This window comes from Myotis yumanensis, unplaced genomic scaffold, assembly GCF_028538775.1.
Source record: "Myotis yumanensis isolate MYYU_CA2020_CCGP unplaced genomic scaffold, mMyoYum1.0.hap1 SCAF_1, whole genome shotgun sequence".
Lineage (NCBI taxonomy): Eukaryota > Metazoa > Chordata > Mammalia > Chiroptera > Vespertilionidae > Myotis > Myotis yumanensis.
The window spans coordinates 165,923,644-165,937,748 of record NW_027223752.1 but is presented as its reverse complement, the minus strand read 5'-3'; positions in this window follow the sequence as shown (position 1 = coordinate 165,937,748).

The following is a 14,105-nucleotide window of genomic DNA, read 5'->3' as shown; positions in this document are numbered from 1 at the left end:
CAAATCAATGTTTCTCTCTTCTCTCTCTCTCTCTCTCTCTCTCTCTCTCTCTCTCTCACACACACACACACACACACACACATACACACACATTCATTGTACATATTATATGCCACCATTGAAAAAAACTTTTAAAGCTTTAAATAAATGGAAGAATATAACATGTTCAAGAAGTGGAAGACTCCGTGTAGTAACAATATTTCTCCTCAAGTTAATGAATCCATGGATTCTAAGTAATAACAATAAAAAGTCCCCACAGGATATTGTGTGACCTTAATAACATGATTTTAAAGTTTACTAGTATATGAAAATGCTGAAAAGATGAACATATTAAGGCATCCTTAAGTTCTGCATTTCTTTTTTCTAGTGCATTCATTGCTTTTCCATTCACTATGAAAACTTTCCTAGAATGCCACATAGATCAAAGAAGCTCTGCTTGATAAGAAAGAATCATCCAAACCAGTATCCCAAATTTAAATTTGGAGAACCCATAGGAAAAATAAACTCCAAGAAATTGACCCTCTGACCTATAATTTTCAAATGAGTGGCTCTCCAATGGAGGGCTTCTGCACCTGTTTCTCTGCTGTATTTGTGAAATGATTTATAGTCTACAAAAGCCACCGCCTCTAAAAAGCACTCTCCCTTATGTACCTGTTCTTGCATCTTCATATTCTGGAAATGTCAAGGCAGAGAGGCCTGATTCAAATGCTATCTACTAATATAATAGGCATTATGGGGACAGTACTCCCACCCCTAAGACAAAAAGGACACAAAAAAGGAAAACAAGAGAAGTCTGCACAATTGAAAGAGACACAACCCACTCTAGACCTTCACCACAGTCTGCTCCTGCCACCCACACCAGAAGAGAAAGAACTGGACTGACTACTTCATGCTTTACCTGTGGTTTCTGATAGCTGAGAGAAGAGCTATATCTAAACAAATCCAAACCTCACAGGAGAGATGATTTCTCCCTTGGCTATTCATATCATAAGTATTTGTTATATCTAACCATTTGCTTCTGGTTTGTTATTTGAGGCTTTCAGTCAGTTAATAATACTGGCACCCTCACTCTACAGGACAACAGGGTCAAAAGAGTTGACCCCAAGCCCTGTCCATTCTCATCTCCCCCCACATGGTCACTTGTAAGCTGCTAACCCAAGTCAGCTACTAGGAACCACGTGTCGAGAGGAATTTGGGTTAAGTTCTCATGGCAATTTGTGGCTGGGTGTGGGGACTCCTCCTCTGCTGCCCTCAAATGCCTTCTGCCTCTGCTTGGCGATGTAAGAACCAATAGGAGGGACTATGGATTTCTGGTAAAGAGAAAGGGTGGGACTGGTAATTACCAGCAGAGGTGATATTTTGGGAAATTCTAACTCAGTTCAGTATTGTTTTGAATTTGTAAATCTCTTGTAGATTGCCAAACTGAGCAATGCCTACAACATCACAAAAACCAATGCTTTGTTCCAACTATATGAAACCAGCAACTTAAGGGTGAATGATTTAAAGCATGCACTATTCATACAGCTCTTTGAAGAAGTCACATGGCTCAATTTGAAAGACTCCATAACAGTCATTCAAACATTTCCCTAGTGACAATAAAAGGATTTCAAAGGTAAGTAAGCTGCCTACTCCATAATTATGTCTAAGAAAGAGAGGTTTTTTCCCCCCTTCATTTACAATTATACAGATGAACTCAGCATTTCTGATTACTTATTGTAGTCATTTTAGTAGTTGTCCCCAAAATGAAAACAATTTATGGCCATACTTACTGTAGCCCAAAGTGAAAAATGTTTAACTATATTCCTTTAATTATATACATACAAAAGCCAAAAAGTTGCTCTTTGCATCATAATTGTTAATGGTTTTATCACCTTCATTGATTAATTTTTGTGGCTAATTACCAAACTACAATTTAGGCAATGTAGGCACATTTTAATGTTAATAAGGGAAGGATAAAATATATACGACTTGAAATGAAAAAAAAAAGTGTTTGAGGGTTGAGTGGTTAGCAACCACAGTTCACAATTTTTCTCCATCTACCCTGGTTTACAATTGCTATTCTCTGACAGAAGAAGGTAATAGGAAACATTTTTTCTTATAATGATATGGTATTTATGAAGCAAGTTTATTATCAAGGCCCTTGAAGCAATCATGCCTTTCCTTACCAAACTGCCAGATACCTCTTGGGTAGGTATTTGGCAACTACATTTTCAAGATGCAGGAAACTGTCCACTTATTTTTTGTTAAAGGAATAGGTCTAAATTCCGATGCTATGTAACTGGGGAGTTGGGTGGATAAGCAAGTAATGCTAGGAAATTTCATAATACATAGAAGTCAAAATCAAATCCTGGCCTCAGGAGAACAAAATAGAGCCCAAACCAACCATGGCTTGACATCTAAAGCCAAAGCAGAGAGGGCCTTAGTTTTAAAGATGTGTCCTGAAAGTCTCCTAAATTGGATGAAACTCCATTTTTTTTCTGCCTCAGAAGATTAAGTGTTGTGTCAGTTCCTATCAGAAAGTAGAATCTCTGCTTCCAAGAAGTCAGGTTTTTTTTCAGGCCTGCTGCCATTGCCTTGTCATTTGTCTAACCCTGAAAGCAAACTTTTCTCCAAGAATTATCTTATAAGGAGCCTGGTACTCCCATTAGTCTTTGCAGACTATTTCATTATTTTATTTAAGTCCTTTCTCCACTGACTAATCCAGTGTAGCCCCAACAGCACCATGAGAAACCTGCTAAACTCTTTATATATGACTTGAAATAAAAGAAGTAAAATTCCTTCTTTGGATTGAGGTATTGGGTAAATAAGAAGTTCAAATCCCTCTTTTGTGCACTTTACCTAAAATATCCATAAGTCTTATAACAAAATAGAATAAAATTAACTAATTACTAGTATTCAAGAGCTATTTGTCCATTTCTAGACTAATCTGACTCTTTGTGATTCTTTTGTTTGTTGATTACTTTTTTAGAAAATCTTTTACTTTGGTTATTTTATGAATCTTTTAGAAATGGACAAAAACTCTAATTTGGAAGTATTTGATTTTCACCCAAAATAGCTAATTCAGGAGTCTCCTAAACAACAACAGCTATAATTCGGGCATTAATAGGGTTACACTAACATGGCCAAATTCCACTGTGCTTCTCAAAGAAACTCCACCATATTGAGTGGTTAACATCACTAAATTTCATTAAGACAAGACCCATGACCATCGCATCCACTTCTGTGGCCTCAACAACTTACTCAGCTTTTCCCTTATATTACCCTAAGGACAAATTTTATGGTGGGCTCCTAATAATAATAATCAGGGGCTGGGGCTGCACAGTCAAAGGTAACACATCAATCAATCCAAAACTAAAGTTCTTTTCATTTGTCTTTAAAGAAATCTGTTTGACCTCTTCATTAGGAAAGAAGTATCTACTTATTTTTGAGTTGTTCAAAATAGTGACATCAAGTAATGAAGAGCATAAATATTCTTCAGTCATCAGCTTCTGTCTCATATTTGGTTAAACCATAATAAGATGCAACAAGCAGTGGTAGTCTACTCAAGATGCCCGAATTTCACTATAGATTTAGAGGGATCTCAGTCCTGCAGGAGTGGCCTCTTAAATTCTTTGGTGGTAGAGTAAGAATAATTCCATCTTAGGATGAGTGTGTGGCTCTGTGAACACATATCTCAAAAGAAAAAAATGACTGGAATAACTAACAAAGCATTTTTTGGTTGGACCAATAGTATTTTTTTCCTTTATGCTTTGAGTAAGCGTGTGTGTGCACACTTTCTCCCAGCAAGGGCTTATGACTCTCTTATTGCCATGTTACCAGTAGATCAGGCTGTTTCTCACTTGAGATGCTAACAAATGATGATGTTACATTATTTAATAAACAAACCGTAATACAACCATGTAAATCTCAAGAACGTGGCCAAACATCGTGGTGTTCCTCTGACACTTAACTGGGATTTTCTCCACAGCTGAATGCAAGGCACCTAAGCCAGCTCAGTGGCCTGTCGAGGCTGCTCTGCCCAGATGACATCATCACTTGGCTTTCCAAACACACCTCTTTGGCTCTGGCTCTTTTGGCTTCTTTCCATGTAAACAAGCCTTGATTAATGCTGCAGAAGGACTGTGAATCACGTATTCCACTCTCATATGGGAAGTCAGAATGTCAATTTTTCCTCGTTTCAAGCACAGAGCATTGGGATATTTAATGTGGCATCCCTAGCAACAACAAAAAAACCACCCTGGTGCCTAGCTGCCTGCATCACAACGCACTTTCTGTAAGAGCAGCTGATCCTTCGCCCCCTGGAAGACCTGCACCTCAACATGAAGCTGCATTCACAGCTCTGACCATTATGGCCAGATCACAAGCACATTACAAGTCTGTCATTTGATGCAGAGACAGGGGAAGAAAAAGATGTCCTTGCTGTGCCTCCAAGAGAATAAATAGGATTGTGTCCATGCAGTCATGTATATTCAGGACTGATCAGAGCCTGGGTGGGACCTTTGTACTCCTGAGGTACCTCTTAGCACCACTGCCTCCAGCTGGCAACCCCATTGAACATATCTGATTGCTAAATCAAGTATATCCAGGAGAGATGAAAGCCAAAACTCTCCCAGCCAAAAGAACGCCATAGATGTCAATCTTTATAACCGTTTAACAAATATGGTAGTTTCATTGTTGTAGATAGTCAAGACCCAAGTTGGGGGAATTAATGCTGGTGACTATCGAGAGCATTCTAGGGCCATGCTGGGTCTAATTGCAACAGGTGAAATGCTTTACTCCACCAGTCCTACATGATTAACTGAGGGTGTGGGTCAGTTATGCAGACTTGGTTGTGGGGTAACAAATAATCATGACACATGGATTGCTTCTCTATGATGACTAACAGCACAGCCTCTGAAAGTAGAACATGAAACGTGTTAAAATAATATATTGGAGCATATTGTTGTGTGTTTACCACAGTTTCCTCCCTGCTTTAAAAAACAGTAGGAGACTATAAATCATTGAGCCTTTCTTCTTCATTCTTTTTGAATTACATCAAAAAATATTTGAATATTGCAGGTATGTACCACACATTTCACGGAATTTTTCCTGAAAACCATATTGTTTTCCGTTTTGATAAGCCAGGAAAGGAAGTAGGGGGGTTGACTCTTAAGGTCAATTAAATCCAAACTACTGAAAGCAGTCCAAGGAAGAAAGTGAATTTCCATGTCAGCTCCAGAGTTAATGTCTTTCTAATGAGATCTACAAAAAGTCAGAGCTTCTATATGCAATGCTGAAAGGTAACAAACAAATCTTCAAAAGTTAGTAATTCACTTCAATTTTTCTAAAGGGCCTCAGGATGTTATAGTTCTCATCCAACAGTGTGTGCACGCGTGCGCACGCACATACACACAACACACACACACACACACACACACACACACACCACAGAGTCTAGGGATAAGTCATTCAGAGGGAGGATTTAATTGATCTGGTCAGACATCAACTTAGAGTTCACAGGCTTCTCAATAATTCATAAAACAAAGTTTGAAAACTAAGTCCTCAATCTTAGTGAGGTATAATTTGCTTAGAAGTACAGGTATAAAACAAGCAAAGATTATTGTGATCCACCACACATACTTGAGAAATGAAGTAGCAGCATGGAGTCCATGGTACTCTCTGGTATCCACAATCAAATCTCAGGATCAGTTGTGCTCCCTTGATATTTTCAGAAGCACTCATTGCCTGAGGTTCTGCCTACAGATACACAGGCTGCAAGATTCCTTCATCTTGCACAAGACCACGGAAATACCAATACCCCCATTGCAAAACATCTACTTTCGTTGCTTCACTGTAACACAACGAAGGTGATTTCACGGACGCCACCGAAGTATTTTCCCGCACCAAATTCCAAAATTAGAGACACCTCAAAATGTAGTATCTTTAAGACTTGATGTTGGTGAGTAGACTTTCTAAAGCTCTGAGCTAAATATTGGGGAGGATCTTTGGCTTTCATCTCCACTGGCAATTCTTAAGGAAATACTAATGTAAAGAAACAAAACTTGAAACTATAAATAATTAAGATATAGATTTGATGAGAACACAAAAAATGTTAATGTCACTCTAACCAGTTGTTATTAGGTATAAATATCAGCGGTGTCATTGTGTTACTTTAACACTATTATTTACAGACTTTGTTACAAGGAAATAAAGATGTCCACATTCTCTTTCAATATTTAGAGTCTCGGTTTTAATTAAAACCTCAAAAGGCCACAAGGGCCAAAGAATCATTTTTGTTTCCTCTAAAAGATGTTTTCTTTGGGAAGTAAAATTAAAGCAAATAAGAATACTTTCCTCGTTTTATTTGAATCATTTTGTCTTCTGCTTATTCAGTAAAGCCATGACATAATCTGGCTGGAGTTTTCCAGACTTCAGGAAGTGTAGGGGATTTAAGATACTTGTCTTCCCCACCTGTGAAATGGTTTATTAATAATTCCAACATCATATAGCATATCATCTCTCTGAGATTTGGTTAAGATGCTTGCAATACATTAATAAATAAATAATACTGGTTTTAACAGGACACAAATTTATTTCCTCTCACCTAAAAGTAAATCTGAAAATAGGCAGACCAAGGATGGTGCTCTGGCTCCACAATCGCCAGTATCCCAAGTTCCTTCTGTCTTGCTGCTCTCCTCATCTTTAACATTTGCCAAATGACCTAAATGGTCACCAGGAACCAGCCTTCACATCTGCATTCCAATCAGAAAAAAATGAACAAAGAGGAGAAAAGTCTTTCACACTTCCTGTCAGCTCTCATTAGCTAGAACTTAGACATATACACAAAGTTGCTAGGGAAGCTAAAACCGAGCCCCTTCTCTACTTCTGAGTTGCACCACCTTTTCTAAGCCCCCATCATCTGTAAAATGAGATAATAAGACATCCACTTTATAGGTTTGCTTCACTGTCTAAAGTAGGATAAGAACTCAATATTTATTGGTTACATTTATTATTATTGTCATTGATGATATTATTTCTATTAATCTAGAATGATACAAAAGGAAAGTTGCGTGATTGCTAAAGAAAAGCGCATCTCTTTAACTGTGACCATTTGACAATGGAGGACAGACTCAAATAAAGCCTAAGGACCTGGGGTTGCACAGTTGGAGCCTCCTGCCTCAGCAGAAGCATCGCATTAAGGGGAAAGGATAAATGGTTTGGACAGTTTTCTTAGGTAAAGGTCTCATGATTCATTTTGCATTGGGGGCAGGGGGGAGAAGGTCAAGGTTGCTATGACAAGCTCTTGTTCTACATCCAAACCTCTAAACCACTTGAATCTCTGGATTTCTAAATATAGCTTTGAGAAAACGAATCACACATTTTCGATACGGATGAATTACTTAGTTTCCGTATTAATCACATTGAGCTAGTTAACATTTAATTATACATCTTGACCACAGACAATACTGAAAACAACAGCAGACAAAACTGTTGTATTTTGCTCTGAAAACTGGGGGGGTAGGGAGTGGAATTTTTATCCAAAGACAGGGAATAAGAAAGGTCTATATTTATAGACAAACCTGTTCAATAACTTGATTTTTCGTAGACTGGTGTTCCTCCATATAAGGAAGTCAGTTGCTGCTCTCACAGCTGCTCAGATGGAATGGCTTTTGTAATGTTAAAAGTATGAGTCAGTAGTTTACCCACAATAGACACATTTTAAAACTAGCACACAGCTTCTAAGGAACAGTCAGGAATTCCATAGTCCAGTACCAAATTCTCAAGGTAGATCATATTTGTAAGTTTACAGCTAGCTAAATTATTTCAAGAACTTGAAATATACATTTAAATATTTGAACATTTAAGAGGCATTGGGAGTGTTTGCTACTGGGTCTCTTAGCCACCTTTCCCCTACTCACCCTCAAATGCCCACCAACCTCCTACCTCGGCAAATTTCTACTCATTAGTACTCACAGGGACGCTTAAAATGGTGTGCTGTTGATCATCACCAATGTCACAGATGGAACTACTGGAACCAGGAGCCTTAGAATGTGTAGAAGTGTGTGTGTGTGTGTGTGTGTGTGTGTGTGTGTGTAGATCCTTATAGTGGCAGTGACTCAGAGAGGCAAAGAAGGAAAACGGTGGCTTATCATCCTGTTCTAAAAACATCTAAATCTTCTGCACACATAATTAGCACACAAACTACCATCACCACTATTATCAGCAATTGAAGACCTTTGATCCCATCTCTAGAGATGCACATTGTCTATTTTTTTACTCATCTGCTCATTGTCAAGGTCAGGCACTAAGCTAGGGGATGGAGATGTTTATTCAGACATGGCTCCTGCCCTCCAGGTGCTTATATCCTGTTGGGAGACAGATATTAGATAGTAACCATGTTATCACACACGTATTACACAGAACAAAGCAGAGGAAGAGGTTGCTATGGAAACCTGAAAAGAAGGCTTTGACTGAGGAAGGCTGCTGCTGATTCCTCTGAGGATTTGATGTTCACCTGAAGGATAAGTAGGAGTAAATGAGGAATCAGGGCAGATGATTTCAAGCAGAAGATCACAGCAAGAATTCTGTGGCTAGAGCAAGATGCGAGAACAAGGAACAGAGAAAAGGGGGAATGTGACACAAGATGAAATTGGAGAGGCAGGTGCCGACCATACTTGTCTGATTGTCACATCACACTGAAAATCTTAAGCAAAGTTGATCAGAGTTAGGCTTGGAAAAGATTGTTCTAGCTCCAATGTAGAAAAGGACAAGGAGAAGACAGGAGAAAGAATCCTCTCTAATAATAGACAAAGATGGTAATTGACCATACTTTCGATACGCCTCCCATTGGCTCATCAGCATGATATGCAAATTAACTGCCAACAAAGATGGTGGCTAATTTGCATACTGCAGGCAGGGCGGGACAGTTCGAGCCGCCATCTGGGCCTTGTGTGAGGCCCCGCCCCCAGCCGGGACCCCCGTGTGCCGCCTAAGCCCCGCTAAGCCCTGCCGCCAGCTGGGACCCCATGGCGATCCGAGAGCAGGAAAGTGCTACCCACAAGCAGCACCCATCAGGGCCTGCCCCCGGGTCACCATGGCGATCCCAGAGAAGGAAAGTGAGGCCTACAGGCAGCACTCAGGAGGGCCTGCTCCTGGGTCGCCATGGCGATCCCAAAGAAGGAAAGTGGGGAGGGCAGGCAGCCCCCAGGTGGGCCTGCTCCTGGGTCGCCATGGCGATCCCAGAGCAGAAAAGTGCGGCCTGCAGGCAGCACCCAAGAGGGCCTGCCCCGGGTCTCCATGGTGATCTGGCTATCCATGAGCAGGAAAGTGCGGCCTGCAGGCAGCACCCCTCCCTGGCCACAGTTCAAGGGAGAGAACAGGAGTGGAGGCCAGGAGCCTGAGAGATCAACACAGAGGGGCGCCTGCTCTAAGCCTCCAAGGTATGGCTGGGGGCAGGCCCCCAGTGGGGAGACACACACACACACACACACACACACACACACACGGGACACCTGCTCCCAGCCTCTGCTGCCAGACTGTGGCCGTCAGTAGGACATCCACTGAGGGCTCCCGGACTGTGAGAGGGGCAGGCTGGGCTGAGGGAACCCCACCCCCCAGTGCACGAATTTCATGCACTGGGCCTCTAGTAGGTGTAATAAATCCCTCTTAAGAGGCTTTTAAGACTTCCTTGATTTACTTATTCTGTATAGTTTGACTGAGCACTTATTATGTGCCAAATATTAGTGAACAAAAGCACAAGTTAAACCTGATAGAGCTGAACTTTTAAAAACTGTTGCATTTACCCCAATGTTACAGATACAAAATTAGTGGGGCTGAAAAAGGAAACCTTGGATAAATTTCCTGGGGTCAAAGTTCCCTCTTGAAGATTCAGCTCATAGTCATGGGGTGATATTACATGACTTAGAGAGGAGAAATGGAGGTAATATTCCAGGCAAGTGTTCTGACTATGCCACTGATGGGCTGTGTTATCCTCCAAGAAATGAACCTCAACAACTGAAATTGAAAACAATGGTTCTCAAGCTTCTGGATTCTCCAAAGTATTACATCACAGCCTCCAACCTCTCTTCCTACGGATTTACAAGTGCTACAACCAAGTTATCTTTCCCTAGGGTGTTATCCTTCCATCCAATAGATTTCAAAAATTCATAATGCTTTATCACAGTAGTATAGGCACTGTTTTGAAAGTTAAATATTATTACAAACCCTAAAAATAAAAAAACATTGTTTGCCCCAACCCTCTAAGGCTAAGTTTCATTTCTTGGAGCTAAACACTTACATTTTTTGCAAATTTTTTGCTGTTATTAATAGTATTTACCTCATATTTATAAATAATACATCCTTATTTTTATATTTTTCTTTTTAAGTCTCTGTTTTGACTTCCTATTCTGGAAGGATTTCCCCTCCCTAGTCTACCTTCTTTCCCACCCTTATCCTTCCAAGGAAGTTACCTTATAATCTACGTTAAATCAGAATTTAGTGTTTGTCTTATTTTTAGGCAAATTTTTTCAAAGCTGAGCCACAGGAAGCAGTACATTTGCACGTTCTTTCAAGTTTTCCTTTTTCCTGGAGTTAAAGATTGCATTGTTTTTCAACTGCTTAGTTTTCTATGAGCCCATCACTACTCTAAACCTGAGCTGCCCTGGAAAATTCCAAATTTTTTCTCATAATCTTCAAAAACATATGAATTTCATGTTCTTAGAGACATTCCTTTTGGGTTCCTCAGTCTTCCTGATCCAGACTGGAGGCTGTTCTGGCTTTTCCACCTGATAACTCCCCTGGGAAATTCCTTCACCTCTTTCCTGGTAGGTCCTCTTCCCTGGTTCCTAGGCCTTCCTCTCTCTTGGTGTCCTCACTTGAGCACCTCTTCCAGTTGCCTGTCTGAGAAAAGCCTCTATAACATTTGAACATTACAATTTACAATTTAGAAAGTCTTCTTCCATTTGTCACCTCATTCCATCCTCTCTGTAGCTTCATAAAATCCTACCCCCAGTTTTATCTACTGATAGCAGTGAAGTAATTAGCCCAAGGCCCATAGCTCCTCAGAGAACATGTAGATAAGTTGTCTCTACCACCATCTCTGAAAACTATGCAGAGTAACTCAGATAGTGGGAATATAACAGACCCATGCTAATGAAATGGATGGATTTAATAAATTAAGTAGGCCCCTGCAAACAGGTATATTATTTATTTCCTCGTAGGACTATCAGTAATGGGAGGGTATATAATTAAGAACTGGATATCATAAGCTTAAAAATGTTCATGGTTCAACAGTATTGAAGCAAAATTGTTTCAGAAAAGGCAGTTTTGTGAGCAAATTATGGAATTATCAGTGACATAAATACAGTCTATGCCAACTTCTTTTCCCACTGCTCCTCTCCCCATCAGAATCTCCCACTCCCCTGGATGTCACACCCCTGAGTCAGTGCGCTGGTTTAGAATGCCTTGAAAGCAGATGTCCCGAGCAAAAGTACCAGGGGAAGAAATGTCACAGGACAGCCATACAAAGCATGTCTCTGAAAGGATGAACAGATGGCCCCAAGGGTCCCTTCACTCCATGGTGAGGATGCTTGGCAACGGCAAGTACGCTGACAAAATTGGAGTCAGTTTGTTACTCCCTCTTTTGACAACAACAAAACTGAGCTCTCCATTGTTTATCTGTTTGTGCCTTGGCTACAAGAATTTCAACAACTGCTTCCTTCGAAAAGTGGAAAGCATGTTCCCTCACTTAGACTAACTGTCCATCTAGCTTTTGGGAGGATGAGGACATTCAAAACCTAGTTGTAGCTGACAATGTGAGCCTCCTCTCCCCCACTTTAAACAATAGTCACCGAGCCATAACCTGTTAGAACTTCAAAGAATCTTAGCCATCACCCCATCCATCCTCACCTTTTGCACACAGGAAGCCAGAGAACAGATATGCAGGTCTTGCCCATGACCACACACCTGGAGGAGGACAGTGTCAGGACCAGAACTAAACTCAGGTTCTTTCTTTGAGTCTTTAGTTGTTTGAATGGCCTTTTTATATACAAACAATTTTAAAATAGCAGTAACATAAGATTTTGGTAAAATGAATAAATGCAAGTCAGACGTGTCATCCAAGAGTCAAGACTATAATAAAACAATTTGGTGAGCTGCATATTCCCTTGATGCAGGCAACACTTTTCTTCTTGGTTTCCTCTGTCCTTTGAGCCCTGTGTAAGGACATCATTTGGGGAAGTGGAAATTCGATGTTGATAGATACTTCACACAGTCGATCTATGTGGCTTAGGATCATCCTCTCTCCTCTGACCATCTCCCCATCTTCCCTCCACAATCCTCCACAGGAAGACAAAACAAACTACTGGCTGTTTTCCTTTCCTCTGTAAAGAGCTCTCTGATTTTCCCAAATCCCCAATCTCTGCTCTTCCTTTCACCTCACCTATGTTGACCTGCTCCTCTCAGTTTGCTGGTAGACTGTGATGCTCACTTTTCTGATGCGACCACAACACCGCCACTGCAAAAGCGATTTGGGTTGAGGTAAAGCAAGGGACAGATAGTGTACGGATGGGGTGGCAGAAACAATTTAATTCTGAGTTAAGGAGAGCCATGCAGCAGAGCCAGTCACGGGACAAGAAGAGGCATGTGGAACAGAGCTGTTGCACAATGTCCCCAGGTCTGATAGCAGATCTCATGGAGTTCTGCTCTTCGAGACACCAGGCCCAAGACCCCTTGAGGGATGTTGCCACAGCTACAGTTTTTGCAAATACCAAATAAATGACGATTGAAGTATATAGCTCAAGTTCTGTCACCAAAACAAGAGCGCTTGTGTGTTTAGCCATATGCAGCCTTGTTACCACACTTTTTTTGTCTATTCAGATGTTGACTGCATGTTTTGCAATGAGTTTACTTGAGTATGATTTATTTAACTTTGCAATGAAAAGAAGCCATAAGTTATGAGAAGACAAAAAATGATGCCTGCCAGGAATACTCCCCTTAAACTGGCTTATTTCTTTTTTAATCACAAAAGCACAAAGAACCCAGAGTCTCTGATAATGAATGTAATATATGATTGCCATAAAAAGTTCACTCTGCTTTCAATTTCAATTTACTTCACTATAAATCAGCGATCCACTTAATCAAATATTCTTCCCCTTTAATTGTTTTATCTTGCTTTTATGTTAAATTTCACTGAGTTCCTGCTGGCACCAGTCTTCACATTATAGAAAAAAAAAATGTCAGTGGTTGGCCCATAATTAGTCTAAAACTCAAACATTGGTTCTGAACATTAACCAGATTGGAGGAAGCCCTCACAATTTCACTGGACCAGCGAGACAAATCCAAGTCAAAAAGCAAACCAGGATTAGTTGAGCTAGCCATCAATTTGCTGTCAAAATACAGAGTGTGGGCCCCGGCTTTCCAACTAACTGGAGGGTTTTTTTTTCCCGTAAATGTCTTTTATTATCATCTTCCAGGGCATTAAAACTCTATTTGGTTGTCTTTTAAATTCTCCAGCCTGAAGCTGGCCGTTTAAGGATTGCAGATGCTTGCCTGAACTAGCCCGCCAGTTCCCATGAGAAAAACCACCAGCCCAGTGCGCTGCAGAAGCCACAAACTTCAGTGTTTGTGATGAAGGGCACTTCCTGGGTATCACAAGACAAACTGTCCCTAGTGGGCAATCCGCTTCTGTAAACAAGGAGGGGGAAAATGAATTCTATGTTATTGATTGATATACCCCTTTCTGACAAGGTGTATAGGGACAGTCTGATAGACAGTGCTGTTGAATTCAATGTGAGAGCAAAGGCAGCGGTCAAATGCTATTTGGACATATGTTACTTAAACGTAATCCTTGACCTTCAAACAAATACTCAGTATAGTTTTTTAAGTTAAAAGTCTAAAAATATTTTTAAATAAACTGAGGATAAGGAGATATCTCAACCAGTCCATCTGCTTTATCCAATGAATGTAAATATGTCCAAAGCAAAGAAGCTACGTCTGGAGTTTTATGGACTTCTTTTGAATTTTATAAATGAGCAGTAGAAAAGCAAAGTTATTCGGGGGCTAATGAAGTCATTTGCTGTTTATGAACCTTTCTTGAAAATATCTATTATTTTACTATTTATTTATGT